We start from the raw sequence: 19,135 nt of genomic DNA, 5'->3' as shown, positions 1-19,135 counted from the left end.
GTTGAGGCAGCACTGTTATGCATAACGAACAGGTGATGCAGAGGTGTCGAGACCGCTTTGCTACCAGCAACAGTTGCCTCGAGCTCGCTGTGGCTGCATGCAGTGCCAGCGAGGCGGGGAGGGACGGAGAGCAGGTTGTTTGCTGGAAGAAAAAGGTGAAAAATGACCCAATGTGGAATGTCACAGGAGCTAAACTGACACAGAACAGCCAAAGTGCAGCCAGCGGGCGCCCAGGGCAGGACTGTGACCCAGAATCCAACAAACCTCCAGTGAGAATGCGGAAGGCCCCCATCACGGCTCTGCTAAACCGGCCACGCAACGGGAAAACACCTCCTCTTTCTCCCCAGGCTCCAGAGAGGTAACTCTATCTGGGAAGCTGAGTTGGAGGAAGTTAATATAAAGTGCAATGGAGAAGTGCGGCGTCTGAGGAGCCGCTGACAACGTGCTAATGTTTTAACCTGTCAGCTCTCTGTAAGGAAAGACGAATGGATCTAGAAATAGAATGTAATTACAAGGCATAACCTCCTTTCTAAAGTTTGGACAATGGATATACTGTAGGGATGTTTTCCTCTTCCCACTTAAAACTGAACACGACTTTCAGTGCTAAAAAGACATTAAATAAGATCTTCCAAGTTTAAAGAATTAAAGTCATTTTTTCCCCCACTTCCTTTGAAATTTCATACATTTATTATAATGTTGATGCCATTATTCTTTGTCTCCGTTTGGTTCCTGAAAATCTGATTTCCGATGCTTCCTATATGTGTAGACCTCTCATCTTTGGCAGTTACAGTGCAAATCAGTTAAACCAGTAATAAATGCAAATGTCACAATTACACAAGAAATCTCAATACATTTTAAGTCTATATCTCTCCTTTCCTACACCAGACTCAATAAAGCTAAGTTGTTATTAAAAGTAATGATTAAAAACCTATTGACAATTGGTTTGTTTTACTCAAGTAAATAATTTTGAATTATTACTTGAGTAATAACCGGTGAACATTGTAACATCCCCTTTGAAACGGATACAATGTAGCTTCCTTCACTACCATGTCACTGATTTCAACAACTAACTCTCCACTGGTAAGAAATGTAAAGTAAGTAGAAAGACAAACCAGTAAAGCTCTAAATATATTTATGAGCTAAGGGTTTAAAAGTGCAAATGGACATTTTACATGCAGTGTCAAATGATAAATTTGCCGAAGGCTTTTCACACATGAACAGCTACAGATTAACGGTTACCACCGGTAGGAATGTTGCCTTTTTTTTACTCATAAGCTTGTGATGTATTTAGGCAGCATTACCGAGGTAAGGCCTGTGCTGCTGGTTTCCTGTAATCGTCAATAAGAAATGGTCCAATTGTCACCAAGGACCACCTGATTACATAGACAACCCCCAAACCACAGCTTGTGTGAGCAGGTGATTGCTTGTAGGCTGTGCCCTGGAATATTATCCACAGAGATGGTAAATGAGGTGTTCAAGGGGGGAGGGGACACAGCCCTGATGATTCATGTGATCCATCAGTGGGTTATTTTTCAATATTTCACACTGATGTAATCGTCCTAAAAACACATTAACATTGAGAGAGTGCTCCGCAGAGGGATAATGGCTGTTGTTTGCACTATTACGGAGTCAAACTCTTCCATCCTTGAATGACAGATGTGCCTTAAATACAGATAAAGGCTGTGGTGTGAAGAAATATGGTCAGTCTAAAGCACAATTAGAAAATAAATAAATACAGCATAAAGCCCATAATGAGGAGGGGCTGAGTGTGCACGATTATTCACATGTGTGCAGACAAACGGCAGCGGCAAACCAAAACCAAATGCATATTAATGCAATTCATATTCATGACAGTGGAATAGAGGCTATTATGAGCTACTTTCAATCACATTTGCATTTGCATTAGAAGCCTGCAGTTGAAATGTAAACCTAGAAAATATACATACACTAATATTGTTGCAAACATGGTTTTGGTTTATGAGCAAGTCCTCCGAAGTGTAGCAAAGACCACACAGGCGTGTGGTCAGGTTGTTAGTAGAAACTATCTCTGCATTCGTGTAAATTAACCCTGAGTATTAGAGCTCTCTTCCATTTTTTTCCTCTCTCTCTCTCTCTCTCTCTCTCTCCAAAAACATGCATTCAAGACGGCATCATGAAGCGCTGGATTTGCATGCTGGGAGTTTGACTGCCAAAAAGAATGGAGCTTTGTGGACGAGGGGGAAATCCCTCCTGCTGGATTTATGCCCTGTCCGAGCCAACCCCGTTTTAAAGCAAGCTGGATAAAAACAAAGAAAGTAAAAGAAATGCTGGAGCAATAAAAGAAAAAAAAAAGAAGAGAAAAAAACTGGGCAGTGAAAAATAATATTCACTGCTACTGGGGTAAATGGAAAATATCAATGTTTTATTACACGTCAGAAACAGTCATTGAGTTTGTGCACGTATGTTTTAAGCTTTTCCAGTTATGTTCACCGATCATTAGATGATTAAAACAAACAAGAACATTAACAATGAGAGGACATTTACCAGGGATGATACTGTGAGCTCTTAATGAAATAAGTCTGGTTATGCGTCGGTCTCTGGAGGCCAACAAACTCATGGATATTGACTTGTAAACACCACTGTTACAAGGGCCATAATGAGTATTTTAAAACAAATAAAAGCAAGAGAGCCATAATACATTAACGCCAAGGTAACGCATAGCTTTCATTAAGATGGTATTCAGCATTAAGTCTGTGCGTAACTCTTCACTTAAAAACCGAACATCCCTCTCTAAATATACACTGCATTTGAAATGAAGTATGCCTGGGCCTGTTATAAAATATGTCAAGTTTTTACAAAGACAAAAAAAAATGACATTATGCCGTTCTGAAACATGACGGTGCTTTTAATGAGTAGCCAGAGAAAGCATAGTGACATGAGTTGTCCAAACATGCCATATTTCCCCTACCCCAGTTGTTACTGTGCATTGCTGGTCAGCTGACTGAAAAAAGGCCGAGAAACGTTTTCTCCTATCAACCCGCCTGCGGTCTTAGCGCAATGCTCAGGAAGTGTGCGGTAAATGTCACGGTCGGACAGCAGAGAAGCGAGGTCAGGAGGGGGTCATCCCGTCAGACCCTCAGTTTCCAAAACCACACAAAAAAAAATCTCGTAAAAGCACATGACTCCACCATTGCGAAGTAAGTGTGATTCCACCAGTCTGTGTAATTTCTATTAAATGTTTTTTTTTACTATATTTTAGCAGCAGAAAGTACTACTGTGGGTTTCTGTCATAAATTAAAACAATTAGCTCGTTGTTTGTAGATTCGTAAGGAAAAACCATGCAATAGTGAGAATGTTATATAGGACCATATCCAGAATCCAGGAACCACATGAGCTTTTATAGTTTAATTTTCATTCCTCACACAAGATTTCTGAAGTCTAGATGCAAAACTGCATAAATAAAGTTGTCCTTTTGTTTGGTTCAGAGCTAAAAAAAAAGTATTTGTATTGTACTGGCAGATGGAAACAACTTAGCTTTTCATGTGGGAATACGTTGAGCTAACCAGGCTGTGCAATGACAATAAGCCTCCAGGATACAGAGTTGATATATATTTACTGAAGAAAACGGAAAATAATTCAGCAAGACTCATACTTTCCAACTGCAGCAGGCATGTCCAGATGTGACCAGTTTTATATAAATAGAAATGTTTACTAAACTTTTAGTTTTAGGCAAAAATTGACCTCACAGATTTACTTTGTTTATACGCTTGTTCAGCAAGTAGTCAAAATCAGCCAATTTTCCCTTAATGGGCTCTGACTGAGAGGGAAAATACTTTTAAAAAATGCTGTCGTGTTGAGTAAATGCATACAACTGAAAAATATCACGTTTTGTACAAGTATATCAGCAACCAGAATGTGTTTTGATGCACTTTGTTTTGAAATAAGTCACATCAAAAATAGACATATGGTTTGGTGAACATTTGTGGGTTGACTTTGTTATCCATTTTGTTTTGGATTATAAACTACTATTTGTATTAGATAGAAGATGCAGCTCTTTTATCTCTGCTATATACTTGTTTTAGAAAATAAGTTGGAATGTGCAAAAAAAATCTGAATTGGCTGTTAATGCCAATGACAGGTTGCAGAGTCCAGTTTTCAAGGATTCCATCTCTTATATCCGAGTCTCCAGTTCACAGATTCAACTGTAATTAAATGTAGATGTTTACTAAACTTTCACTTTTAGACCAAACTTAACACAAACGTATGCACAAGTGGGGGTGAAATATATGTTACAGTACTGAAATGAAATGACAGTATGACATTATGTCAAAGTTTTACTACAGTATTTCATGGTGGATAATCAGAGTAACAAGTTCAGCCTTCTTTCCTGTTTCTTTTTAATCGTCAAAGCAGAATGAAGGCTGAGTCAGTGTGAAACTGACATGACTCCCAAAGTGTAGGTTAACATGTAAACTAGTGGGGTTGTTGCACTCTCATTTGTGTTAATCAGACTTCTCTGAGTTGTTTGTGTAATGAAATTACTGCTGCCAGGGAGACCTGGGGGGGGGCATCAATTAGCCAGATAAGCAAATGAAAATAAATCACTTTTTATCAAATGTGCAGTGGGCCTGCCTGTGTGTCCAGTAAACACAGTAAAAATAGGAAACGGTTTTGTTCAGCATTTTGAGGCCCCATAAATCCCAGTGACACGCACTTTTTTTTTTCCTTTAAAGCTGTGGGAAAAGCTCATTTACGTCTGGTTTAAAGCTAAACATAAAGGATCACAATAAGCATTAATATTACTTTTACTTTGGATGATTTATGTCCATAGATATAAGTTTACTTTAAGTCGTTGTAATTTTTCTCATTTCCTATTTAACAAAGATTACAGCGAAGATTACACAGTTCCAGATAAAGGATGACTGATGAATGAGATGTGACGGATTCTAATTACAGCTGGCACACTTTTTTGATTGTGATTTTTTGGGATTTATTGTTCAGGACTATTGTCAAGTCTGGTGGTTCTGCTCACTTTCGTGCCTCGGAAAGGGAAAACAAGGCAACTTGGTTTGGGCAGAGAAACTGCATGCCAAGACTAAAGGCTCTGTCATACTCAGGAGTATTGTGCTTATTCTGTGAGATGCGTTGACTCCTTGCACACTGTCCACTGACGGTTGAGATTTCATAATCAACTGGATTTCCTGCAACAAATTCCTTAATTTTTCACAATCGGAATGGATAACCACCAGGGCCAACTCTCAACCTTATCACCGCGGTGTTGCATACAAAAAAACTTCAATGTGAACACCGTTTCCTACTGACCAGTTTACTGTGTGACGCCGAGAAAAATTTGACTCTGTGCGAATCTCCTGATAAGTGGAAGAAGCTGAACAAATACATGATGATGGTAAATCCTGATTATCTTAAATGTGCTTTTAGAAATAAAGTTGAAATGAGAAATTTAGATGGCTACAGTATAGGATAACAAACATAAATATCTATAATCATCACTGCTACAATCACTGTAGTAAAATATTAGTATAATAAAAGTAGTGAAATAATTGTTACATTTTTGCTTGAAATTGTTTGTATAACAAAGTTAAACCAAGCCATTTTAACTCAAGGTTATCACACAGTGAAACTTTTACACCACCCCATGTAATACGTACGCTCTCTGGCATGCTGCTGTTTGTAGATGAGAATCTCTGACCAATCGATGTGAGGTGTCAGCTGTTGAATGTAGAGTCAAGTTGAGTAAAGCACAGATTGTAAATAAAATCTTGAAACAAAACAACTGGTTTATATCCTGGAAATGCATCGTATTTCAGTCCCTTTTAAATGTATGTATGCGTAAAACAAGATAGGTGAACTAAACAGGATGCTGCGGCCCGGATGACGGCTATCATCCTCTGAGTACATCGGAAGCAAATAATCATTGGTCACTTCCCTCTGAGACGTGGCCATTATAGCCAGAGGTTTCCCAGGCTGTCATGAGGGGGAAAGTAGGTTGTAGTGCAGTGCAGCACAGAATGCTGGAAGTAAGCCAGATGCCTCCACCAGGTAGCAGGAATCTCACATGAGATGACGGTGGTGTTAATGGATGTGATCAAGGCAGCTGGGTGAATAATTCAGTCCTGCTAATTGGCTAAATTAATAAATAATGCAAGTCTGTTTGAGGAGGTGCAGAAGCTGCACGTGTATCATCTTATTGGAAGGAGTTTAAATGCTTTATCTGGTGCATCTGTCTACGCTGGTGGCTAAATAAGAGGCTTCCTCCTCCTTATTGATGCCTCGATTGCAGGCGAGGATGTGTCTATGTGGGACGAAGATGTCAAAGTAAACAATCAGCCTGACAACATAATTACATAATAACCCCCGACCCCACCGCAAATTTGATGCTTAAATTGTCTCGGTCTCATGTCAAGTCCCACAAGGTTCTATGCTGTCACAGCAGCAGTTGCCTCCGACAGTGGCTGATCCAGGATCAGCCGACTGCACAGATAAAAAAAAAATTGACTGCGTTTATGTAAAAACTAGCAAAGCATGCTATTACAAATTCCTCGCTTTAGATCTCATACCAGACACTACGGCTGTAGAATCTAGCTATGGAAAGAATCTTAAGACATGAAAGGAAAGCAGAGGTGTGTCTAGCAAAAAAAAAAAAAAAAAGAATACAAAGGATAATGGAGAGGAAGAAAAAAATAGATTTTACAGTAAAGTTGATTTATATGCCGTGTTCAAGGTATATAATTTCCAGGGGGTGCATAAAATCAAAGTCTCGTCTCTTTGTCTCCCGGTAAACGCCTCCAAACTCTTGTTGGGATCCTCCAGGAAACAATCAATACGTTGAGGTTTGCTCAAAGGATTTCTGACAATCCAAAAGCATCTGCTGTAGAGTTTAATGGGATCTTTGGACATGAGAAAAGCAGAAACAGAAGGCTAATTTGATCGCGGAAGCCAATCAAAGACTACCTTTGTTTTTGTCAGAACTAATGCTCAGACCAAACAAAAAAGACTCAAGTTTCCAGTTGTGTCATGTTCTTTCCATTTTCTGATGGACTAAACATCGCTCTGTGAGATTTTTAAAGCTTTAAATATTGCTTAATTATGTTTTTTTTTTTTTTTTTGACAAACTTCGGTGACTTTCACAAAATAGCGAACATAGGTAGCTGACTACTGAAGGCAATTGGCTAAACTAGATGTTATTTACGGGTGTCAAAATGAAGAGGGACTGAATGCAGAATGCTTTTCAGGGGTTTATGATAAACAAATATGAAAACTATGTATCCTTTTCCTGCTTTGTAATTATGCACTACTTTGCTTTGGTTTATTACATACGATCCTAGTGCAGCACAATGAAGTTTATAGTGTTGTTATGAAAAAGTTCGAGGCATGTAAACACTTTCACAAGACGCTGTTTATGAGTATGGCAATGGTCTCCTGATGTGATTCTGAGGAAAAAGATATTTCAGAAAATGAAGGATTATATTGTTAACAGTAACATTTTTCTGAGAGACAACTATAGAATTTTATTAAAAAATTAACAGCAGCGTGTTTTGTACAGATTTTTTTTTTTATCCTCATTTTCTAATTCCTGGCTTACAACTAAAGAAAAAATAAAGTTTCTCAAATGTCTCATTTGCATGCAAAACGTAATTTTAGGCTAGAGAATGATGGCATAAAAGGTAAAAAAAAAAAGCTGAATTCCATGCATGTTTCTTCCTTCTGCTATTAGTTGGACATGCTCCTCTGACAGCAATCTCCTTCCTGTCTAATATACAGTCAGACCTAGTTACAGTAGCAATTACCAGTGTTCAGGTTAAGATTAATTGAATTACTGTGTGGTTCTCTGCACTCCCCTGTGGGCCCATCAATCACAGGCTCTGCTGTTACACGGCCCCTTTATCACCCTTTTCCATCTTTATGTAAAAAAGGCAGAGGTTGTGCAGTTGCACTCCATCTATCAACGAGCAAGTCCAGGGTGGCAAACTCAATTTCTAACAGATTCCTCCCCTTAATCAAGCCGCCTGACGTTTGGTGGTAGTTAGTAGAGACTGCATGTTTTTTTAAAAATTATTATTATTGTTATTCTGATGAGTAAACTGCAAAAGATCTGAAAGACTGAAGCTGGAATTCAAAAAAAAAAACTTTGACCTGAGGTCTGATAAACAAAGAAGACTAAACCTGTGCTTGTGATAAATTTTATTTGATCATTTGCTGAGGGACATCTTATTTTACGCAGTGAATGGCTGCTTTATAAAATGCAACCACTCACACGTGAAATACAAAAGACTTTGTTTGAACAGCTGGATTTCTATTTGAAGAATCAGGTAGCTTTTTCAAACCGCACATGCAACAGATCCACGGCGCTTCTGTTTGAATAGAAAAGCTCTCGCAGCAGATTAAGTGGCACTCTGTCATTCTCTCTCCATTCACCACCTCCATTATTAGATATTTAAAAAATTGTACAGGATTTCCAGTGGTGGTCTTTACTGATGCCAAACCCTAATCTTCAGCATGTTTTATTTCACTCATCACTACTGTGAGAGTCTTTGTTCGTAGTGTAGCTGGAATATGCAGAATACGCTGGATACGGAGGTGCTGAAAGCTTGAAAATAACATCTGAGCGAAAGGATGTTGGTCTCTTTGGTGGCGGTGCCAAAAAAGTGCCAATCCCCCTAAAATGGACTCAGAGAGCCACGCACACGCGCCTCGAGCTCTGCTGCAGTGTGCTGCACGTAGACAGAGGTTGGGCAGTCAAACCAGGGTTGTGCCTGAGGTGCCGTCTGCCATGGCCTCTGCCCATGTCTGCTGGGCAGACTCTGCCAAAGCAACTGGCATGGCCGGAGCCCCCCGATGGAGAAGACTGAAAGCGCCGTTCGCTGCCATCCTATCGCCACACCGGCAGCTGCAGATAATGCACACTGTGAATGTGACAGCGTCCATGCCTTTAAGCACAGACAGGAGAGGAAAACAAATCCATGTAAGCCAATAAGCCCATGGAAAACACTCGAAAAGACTTTCCTGCTCAGTGAACACACATCAAGAGCTGGCGTGAGCAACTTCTCTGAGTAGCAGTCACACAAAATGCTTTTCAGCTTGCATTAACTTTTGTTACCTGCGGTACACACAAACATATGTGATTTGACCTTTGACCTTTTCTCCAACTGCTTTTCTCCAGGTCACTTTAAAAAGTCCTTGCGAGACTTTTGGGGTCTGGCCAAAATAACATTTTATTCCGTGCAACTGGTGCCCTAAAATGTCAAAAATATGAATGTTTTCATGGCTTCCAAGGGCGTTGAGTGGAGGAGTGTGGTTTAAATGCCTGTTAATAAATGTCAAACTTTCTCTTGCTTTGCTAAATTAGAAATTAAGAAAGCTTTAATATTTCACCAGACTAGGGCCAAAACCAACCACTTTCCAGTGGGAGTGGCCTTTTGGCAAAAACAACAGTGTGTGTTTGTGTGCGACTTTCTCAGATTAGCAGTTCTCGTTTATATTTTCAATAAATAAAGTGTTTATTTTAATTTTGATTTTATTTTAATGATGACTAAGTACATTTTAATTATGAGGAATATACATACATTTATCAGCTTCTTTTATTCATAATATTGATCACTCAAAGCAACTGATTTTTGTTATATTGATGCATTGATTAGATTATGAGTAAATAAACTTAGTTTAATCTCAATACATACTAAAGTGTAAACTTGCCAAGAGTATGTTTTTCTAAGGTTTTGTATTATTATTTCTTTTTTTCATCAAGCTGAATCGCTTCGGTGATCAGACTAATTTTCTAATTTTAATAATAGAATAAGATAACGAGTAAATTAAAAAAAGCAGGTTTTAAATTATCTTCATTTATCACGCCACTAAATATTGACAAAGATCCCAAAGTAGGAATATAAAATGGTGGACACAGGAGAAAAGGGTTTCCTTCATTTCATTGGCTCCCAAGATTTCCACAGCGATGGGTCTTCCTCTCTTTCTGTGGCTCACTGTTCTCCTTTTTAGTGGAAAATGTGGAGAGCTCCCTTTCCTGTGATAAAACTGCAGCCTGAGAGATGGGAAAGAGAGATCCATCACGCTAAGGCATAGGCTTACCCCGCCAATCCACACCACAGAGAGTCGTAAAACATACATGCTCCATCCATACATCATTTACCGAGCCCCTCTGTGCCCAAATAACGTGGTTTGGCCTCACCGTTTTGAAATCCTGATGCTCTCTGGCAAATCCTCTTAAAGTCTTACTATGCATGAATTCTAGAGGTTGTTGGAGGAAGGATAATACTTAACCACCATCGACCTTTGACTTTATATATAGTACAGAAAAATCTCAATTTCTTTTTTAAGTTATTCCCTGGAGAGCCTAAGGCCAGCATTGCTGTACTGTTAGAAAACATTACTTGGCAGGTTAAGATGGATTTAAGGAAAAAAACAACAACAAAAAAAAGCATCAATGACATTCAGAGAATTGCCAGAACAGTGATGGCTTCAGGTACAGTATGCTGCCTGAAAATAGCTTTCTGAGCTTCAGACGTGAAGCAATTGCTTTTCAAAAGGTCACACATCTTAACTTCAGACACAACACAATGCAATAAAACAATACTCTATCACAGCTTGACTGTACAAAAATACACAGCTCTGTAATGCTAAGTGCAATAAAAAACCAAAAAAAAAAAGAAAAAAAAAAAGAAACTGACCTCAAGTTCTCATTCGGAAATATGAATCCCAGAATAAATGCCTCATAAAGTCGCGACTGAAAGCTCATAAAAAGGCCAACAGCTGCTAAGCTGAGACACAACCAGGTCATATAGGTTGCCGACTTGTGTACACATAAACCCAAAAGTGAACAAACAACTGAATCCTAGAAACAATGTAACCTGACCCCAGTGCTGGCGTACCATCTGTTGACACTGCGAGCTCCGAGGCTGCTGTGGTCGGCTGAAGCCCTCCGGACGACCCTCCTGACTCTGATCAATCACCCTTCCTTTCTTCACATGTTCATCAAAGCCCCAGGAGGTGCTGATCCCTGACACCTGAAAAATCTGCACCAAAGCACGACACCGGCCTCCCAGTTCACGCAGACAACAAATAGTCTTATTTTAGGTGTGTCAGGTGAATGCATCAGGTGTGAGCAGTGGAGATCCAGGTGGGGTCTGCACCTGCTGCCTGTCCTCACCCACCCATTGGAGGGCAGATTCTCGGGATGCCACAAGGCAGCTGCTGACAGGCACTACTTTTGATATTTCCCTTGCTTCCATCTACCTCCCCAACATGGGGCCTACAAGGGTCAGCTGCAGAGAAGTCGGCGGGGGGCGGAGGAGGTCAAGGAGTTGGGGGTGTGTGGTGGAGGGGGTTATGAGAGGGTTGGGGCGCCGTGGTTATGGTCTGCATGCCTTCAGCAAGAGGTGAGCGTCCAGGCTGTACAATTATACCCCCCGATAATCACTTTCACAATCCAAAGGCAGCTCAGAGCTCATGCTCAGGAGGTCTTTTGGTGATCACATTACCTCCCGTCCACTGAGTGTGTGCCCTCTGCAACCCCTGTCACGACCTCCTCCACCTCCGTCCGGACCTTCCGCTCCACCTGCCCCGGAAAACCCTGCTGCTTTTAACAGATGCTCCAGAAAATCTGAGGCAATTATTGTAAAATATAATACTATCTGGAATATGCAGAAAACTTTTTTTTATTATTATTTATAGATCAAATAAGTATATCACATTACTTAAATTTTATGTTTTTACCTGAGAGATTTGCTAAATTAAATTCAGGGAAAATTTTAATTTAACTTCAAAGGGAAGCTCTCAGTCACTAGGAATATTTTCAGACTGATTGGTAATTTGTGTAATCAATACCAAGTAAACTGACACGTCTTTAGAGCACAGGGTATTTCAATGGGTCAAATTCATGATGTTTAAAAACTTTCCTACATGTCATAATTAAAACTGACCTTGACTAGGGTCAAACGCCAAAACGTTAGTCTGCTAAGAATGTGTTTTTGCTAGTCTTTTAAATGTTTCTGGAGTCTTCACCTCACTAAAATACTACATAAACAGGATTCCTAAATATTTTACAACTAAGAATTAAAAATACATTTACTGACTCAGATATCCAAAAACGTCTCAATAGCCATATTTTTATGTTGTGCAATAGAGGTCGATGTGAATTTATGGTAGATATTACTGCAGGGTCCAGGCTGGGTGGATGGATCCCAATTTTTCACACAGAATAATAACTGTTTCGAAAAAAAAAAACACAGCAGTTGTTCGGTTTTCTTGGTTGCTGCTCCAAATTACACGTCATGTAGTTTTGTCACAGGTTAACGGCATTTAAATTTTACAACTACTACAGAACAACTGAATAATGCCAGAGCGTTTCTCATGGAAATTTGATTTTAAAAAACTCACATTAGACACAATGAAGGAATGCACCAAAGACTTAAAAAGTTAAATATAAAACTTGGTAAGCAATATTTAGTCGTAAGTTGGACTTTTTGCAGGCCCTTAGCTGATTAAGTTAACTTTGATGACGACCCTTAAATTTTCACAAAAATGTGTAGATTATGCTACTGAAAAATTGTGCATAAGCTGCTGTTTGAACTACCGTGGACAACAAAGAGAAAGGTTTTAAAAATATCCAGTGGCAGAGTTAGGTTTTTTTTTTTTTTTAGGAATGTTCCTTAGCTCCTCAGAGTTATAAAGAACAACTAAATGCTGTTCAGAACTGGAGTGAGAAAATCAGCCTGTTTGAAGTAATGTATCCCAGACTAATACCAGTCCTGCCCATTTAAGCTGAGAACCAAGACGACTTTTCTGTGACCAGTTGGCGGTTTCACCCGCAGAGGCATTAGACCATTTCCCGAACTCGAGTAGGTCCAGATGAGAATAAAAGTAAGGCAGTTCAGGTAACAAGTCAGATGGCATATTTTACAACTGTTTTTACAACTGTAAACATGTTACAACCTTTTTAACAACATGATGGGACAGGCACAATTACAGACCCGTCTTTGCACAATTATGTTGTTTTGCCCTAGTAATTTTAAATTTGAGATCCTAATTCACATTTGTCTTCTCTGTAAATATTACTTTCATTCTCACTGTCAATAAATTGTCGTTTCCCATAAAAGGTCCAATCAAAGTTCCCACATTCTTAAGGCTAATTAATTAATTCCCACTTTAAGTTTCTTTTTAAAATATTATTGCTCATATATAAAGCTGTGAATGATAGGATCTTCTGACTAAACAGAAAATTATGAAAAAATTTACAGATTTATTCAGCCATTTGCTTTGGTTTAAAAATACTTCATCATAAATATATTTTCTGCCTTTTATTGTCTTTTCAGACCTTCATAAGTTCAGGCATATTTGCTTGCCTTTATGTTTTCATCTCCTGTGGTTTTGAGTTTTAAGACATTTTCTCTTATCTTATTTCATACATCACTTTTAAAAGCTATCTGTAGAAGTGCTTTGTGAATAAATTATTAATCTATTGACATATTCTTATTTTTTTAAAGTCCATAACGTAACAGAAAATTGACGAAGGCAGTAGCTTTAAATCAAACCACAAACAAATCAAAGAATTTTAAGATAATGTCCCTAGTTTTATGTGATGCAATAATATATTGAAACTATCTTACAAAGAAAATCCACCTCCAGATGAATGTATTTATATAAAAGTGAAGCCAAAATTAAAGGATTTGTGAAAACTAAGAACACTCCTAAAAGCCTACACAGTTAATATGATCATTTTCAACCTTCTGAAAAATAGCAATGGGAATGAAAAAGATTAAGATTATATTTTCACAGAAATTGTTCCTAAAAAAGGATTTCTGCTATACTGAGTCTTCAATTGCAGCTGCTGTGTGTTTCGCACCAAAGCAGTCGCAAGACAAGCAATGCTCACATGCAAATAGTTTTTTGTTTTTTTTTCACTGCTGTGATTTAAGTATTGTAAAATTTCCAAGGGGCTGATTAAATTACAGAAAGCTTTGTATAACATGAGCACAACATTCCTGTCGTACGAGTTGGAGTTGTGTCATTCTTTCCAACAATTTGCCGAACTTCACAGAACGACATAAGAAATATGAATCAACAGCAGATGAGGACAATGTTTAAACTCAGCCACCCAGATAAAAGAGCCAACAGATGAACATTGATTTAATGCTGCTTTTTATGAGCTTTCTACCAACTCTAATTTGTCTTTTCATAAAAATAAAAATAAAAAAAAAACATTTGGCCAAACTAACCTGGCTAATCAGTTACAATTAAAGGAGGAGAAAAAACTTTAATGGCTTTTTGAAAACTCTTATGGATTTCCAGTAATTTTACTTACTTAAAGAATTACATTTGGATCTTGGGTTATACTTGAAAATCAGAAATAAAATCCTTAATTTGCTCCGAGTTTATCCACATCTAAAACTGTCTGGCGGCACTAATCACGGAGCGACAGAGGGAAAGAGATCTACGTACGAAACATAGGCAGTTGCAATCACAAGTCAACACTGGGTCATTGCATTTATAATCAAAAACTGTTTTTTTTACCATTACAGAACTTTGTCTTAAGTACCTGTGTGGTTAAAGGAACGCTACAGCTTAAGATAATGTGATTTCTTAGGATTTTCTACACAAACATACAGATTCTGTTGGCTTTTTTCCTGGTTTTACAAATATGAAAAAACAATATCGCATAAAAAATTTCATTCCGATAAACCATAGAAAACAAATTTCCTCTAAAGCAGCTGTTTACTTTAGTCACCTTTTTTAAGCAGTTATAGTTGAGTTTGTTCTTTGTGTGGTCATACATGTTTTTATGGAGCGTAATTAGCCCACTCAGGGATCAGGTGAGGCCTAATCCAACCGGTCTTTAGCCGTCTGAAGGACAGGTGAAAGCCTGGGTGTTCAGTAACCCAAGTCGGCCAAAAACATAATAGTTACCACTCTGTAGCACGGACCTCCGCCTTACTTCACAGTGCTTGTGCTTGACCTGCTTGTTCGCTTGGGGTGTCCATTTCCACAACAAGAGCCGGAACAAGAACAGGTTGTGTGTGTGGTTAGACAGAGTAATGTGCGGTGAAATGTAAAACCAACTGACTGGATACTTGGTTTGTTTAATGCATTAAAAAAAAAACAATCAAAACAATATGAAACATCTGAAATTTGATTTTGATTTAAAAAAGTAAACTTCAAGGAAACACATAAAACTTCTCAAAAAATTATTTTGGATTCAAAAATATATTGAACCCTCTACATTTCCTGGTTCCCTGGGTAAAGAAGTGTACAAAGCCTTAAATGAATCTTGTAATTGCAGTGGGATAATCACACACTGAAAGTTTCAGCAAAATCCAACTGGAAATTACTAGAGGAACTCCTCTAGTAGTTCCTCTAGAACTACTAGTTGCATTTATAAATGTAACTATAAATTTATCTAATAAATGTAACCAACAAATATTTGTTTTATACAAAGACTCATTTCTGCACACTGCAGTATGGGAAAACGAAGAAAATTCCAGAACACTGTTAATCTACAAAAGGAAGGATAAAGCTACGGCCATTTTCAAAACAATCTGATATTCTTAATTTGGTAAGTCACCATGTATGTCACGTGTGTGCATCCTTACGCTCAGCTTTTTAACCATCACATAAAAGATGTTTTATAAACATACCATACCCACAGAAGAGGAATTTTAAGAGTTTCTTAAAATAACTGCATGGCGGCAGCAGCAACTTTGTCAAGGAGTTTGTTGGTTTAACCATTGCAATCAGACCGATTTCTTGGTTTCGACAAGCACCAGCGAAGCACAAGAAAATACCTTTGTATGCCCTCAAACCAACAACTCGGAATGAACAACGTTCAATCACAATCTTAGTGGGGAAAAAAAAGAAACACAAGAGCCATCAACAGGAGGACTCTCAGACGTTGTAGGGAAGAGCCGACAAGATGAACTCCAGCTGAGTGGACTGTGTTCTTCTAACAGTTATTTATTCCTCTTTCTAATTCAAGGATCTTTTTGTTGTTTTAATGGGCAGCATTAAGGTGGACCGGCACGGAGGTCTGTCCTCGGAGCCGCGATCCAAATTCCAGAGAATCTTGGCAACTCCTCGGGATAGATGGGACCCTCATGGATATAAAACCCCACAATGGATGAATAGGTAAACAGAAGAGTGTGAAAGAGTGATGGCAAAAAGAGAATGTTCACTCTCAGCAAGGTACAAAGAGGGCGGTGTGTGAGTGGGAGATGGGAGAAAGCCAAAATGTTTAGGGGAAGCGAAGGGGAGGAGGGCGAGAGGGGGCTCTGAAGGGAGTTGTTGGTGAACGAGAGTAAAAGTTTGGTCTCTGGGCTTTTAGGCGGTGCTGTGCGTAGTGTTAACTCAATCAAAAGGGTGAATTATACCTCCTGAGACACTCAGGTAACCTTTCATTATGGCCCTAATCCTTCTTAATAACAGAGCCGCAATGTCGGCAATGCCCCATTAGACAGAGAGCCACTGAGAGGAAGAGCCATTATTCCCCACAGGCCTGCAGAAATGTGAACACACCAACACTCACTCACAGAGTTTCAGCAGTGACAGATGAAATCAATCACAAATTCGACATGAGCTACAGAAACTCCTCCAAGAGGAAAAGGAGACATTAAGAGAGAGTAAATGTGTATTTACTTGGAATCTGATTCTCTAAAAGCAAAATCAAACTACAAAAGCCATGGACAAGATTTTAACCTTTCCGGTTAACAAAAACAAAAAACACTTTAACGCCAACCTTCCTGAAGCCTTTAGGGGAATCTAGACCGGCTTAAAATGTTACAATTTCAGAATCGCTGCTGCCCACTGTTGGTCAGCAGGATGAAAAAAAAAAAAAACGCTACTATTTCCCTTCACTTCCAAATAAGAAAAATTCAGCTGTAAATGTTTCTGGCTGCTAAGAAACACAAGCTTTCACAGAATCAAGCAACACCGACCATCCAGTTGACATTGTTTCTAATACTGGTAGCAAACTAAGAGCAACAAAAGCAGCTCATAATCTGACTAATTGGCCAGCTTTTGTCATTTTGTTTTACTAGTACTCTTCTATGAAAATGGCAACAAGGTTTTAACACGCATAGGTACGTAAAAGCTGCTACTAAACATCTGTTTATTTCATATTTTTGCTCTAGTGTGAAAATTTAAATCCTAAGAAGACAAATGTATCATTTTGAAGTCTTGTGTAAATATTGTTAGCATTTAGGAACATATCTGACATTGTAACAATTTAGCTTGTGAGGTATCTGCAGGATATGTATAATGGTGTAACTGTGGAAACAAATATTTGTAGAAAACTTAGAATGACAGAACAAATAGTTAAATCATGTGTGTGTCTCACTATGGATAGGTTTAAAAAAGAAATTAGGTTGCAAATGTTTTCGAGAAACTTTTGACACAGCAGAGACTCAGCAGAGAAAATGTGAACCACAAATTATCAAAAATATTTTAACTACTTGTTTTTCCTCCCTCGGTTGTTTCTAAAACTGGCTTAAAGTTTGTTTCCATGGGGTTTGACTAAAGAAGCTAAAGGTGGTCAAGCCTGAAATGTGAAACAAAATGAGCCGCTTGATAACATCTAATAAAACCAGAGCCAACGCAGCTTCAATAAATCAACAGGCTGTGCTGATTTCAGCAGCAATTAGGCTACTTCTGAGAGTTGAGATTCAAAATAAAGATTTCTGGACTGTGACATGTCTTTATCAGTGATGTATGGGAGGCCAAATAAAACACAAGAAAAACACTATCTATCACTGTGGCAATTTAATGGCTCAGAACAGAACAATCCAGTTCCTTTCAAAGATTCCCAAAGATTCCGACTGAATGGCAAGCCAAAACAGACACAGTCCGTACCTTAAGGGAAGAGCACTGAACATAATGCAACATAGTTGGACTTATTAATATTTACGATGTCGAAAGCAAAGTGCTTATTCGGAGAAGCAGCAAAACCATTATTTGCATGCTCTAATGACTGACTGGAGCTGCAAACAAAACAAGTTAAGGGACAAATGATCAAAGAGTCATATCAAAGTAGAGAAGAAGCAGGCTAATGTTAGGTTTGTATCTCAAAATCATAAATAAATTAAAACAGCAGAAAGGACGGCAGTAAGGGGATGGTGCGAAAATTCTGAGGGATGAAATATTAGCCACTCTCAATTAAAAAAGAAAAAGATCCATCCTTATTTGAAGATGAAATAGTCTGATGAAATACAACCACAATCCTACTAGAAACCATGTATCTGCAGAGTTTAGTTTTATATTTGGGAATTGTAGCTCAGTGGTAAAGTAACTGTCTTGAAATCACAAAGTTGTACGTTTGATTCAGTTTCTCCTGTCGCATGTTGATGTGCCTTCATCCCAATCTAGCTTACAACCTGCATATTGTTGTGTGTGTTTGTCAGTGCGAATGGGTGTATCTAGCTGTAGTGCGGAGCGCTATGAGTGGTCAGTATGACTGGAAAGGTGCCATATTAATTCAGTTCGTAACCATTAGAACTTTTTAGAGCTTTACTGAAATATTAGGATAACCCACAACAGCACAGTTGGGTTATTCTTATATTAATCTATTGAAACTTTGTACATTAACCATTAAAAATAAATTGTTTTTTAAAGTTAAATAATGTACTTAATTTGTGAAACAGTTTTGAAAATGAAAAACATAAAAATGTAATTTGGTATTTAACAGTATTCAGAACTATATCTATTGATAACTATATCCAGACAATTAATAACGTCATAAAGCTCTGTAGTGAGGGAGCACATTGAAGTGTCATTTATGCACATTATATTCAGGGCAATTACAACTTTTAACTTGGCTGTTTTCATATCACAATTTGATGTTACACTTGTAAAAACGTTATTTTATTTTCTCTTACTTGCAAATCTGGGCAATTTGATTTGTTGAGACGTGAAAATAATGAAGTTGAAGGTTTTTTCCAAAAGAATGTGCGCTCATGCTTTAATTGTAACGTTTTGCTTGCAAGATATAAGCCAAGGAAATATAAAGCCTGCATTACTTACTGGCCATTTTAGACCTTTAATTTGGACATTTTAATAAATCCTGAAATAGGCTGGAATTCTTTTTAGAGTTTTAATATTCTGCTTCATTTAAGCTTGAGGAACATTTACACAACCTTTT

At 38.3% G+C, this 19,135-nt stretch overlaps 1 protein-coding gene across 1 annotated transcript in view; it reads right to left on the bottom strand.

Moving 5' to 3' along the window:
• Positions 1-19,135, bottom strand: part of LOC106946734 (heparan sulfate glucosamine 3-O-sulfotransferase 3A1-like) — a 36,612-nt gene that overhangs the window by 16,696 nt on the left and 781 nt on the right. The gene's annotated exons all lie outside the window — the stretch shown is intronic.

Source organism: Poecilia latipinna, unplaced genomic scaffold (genome assembly GCF_001443285.1).
Source record: "Poecilia latipinna isolate Pla-1442-1.1 unplaced genomic scaffold, P_latipinna-1.0 Scaffold203, whole genome shotgun sequence".
Lineage (NCBI taxonomy): Eukaryota > Metazoa > Chordata > Actinopteri > Cyprinodontiformes > Poeciliidae > Poecilia > Poecilia latipinna.
The sequence above is the reverse complement of the archived record's forward strand: the minus strand, read 5'-3'. Positions and strand labels throughout refer to the sequence as shown.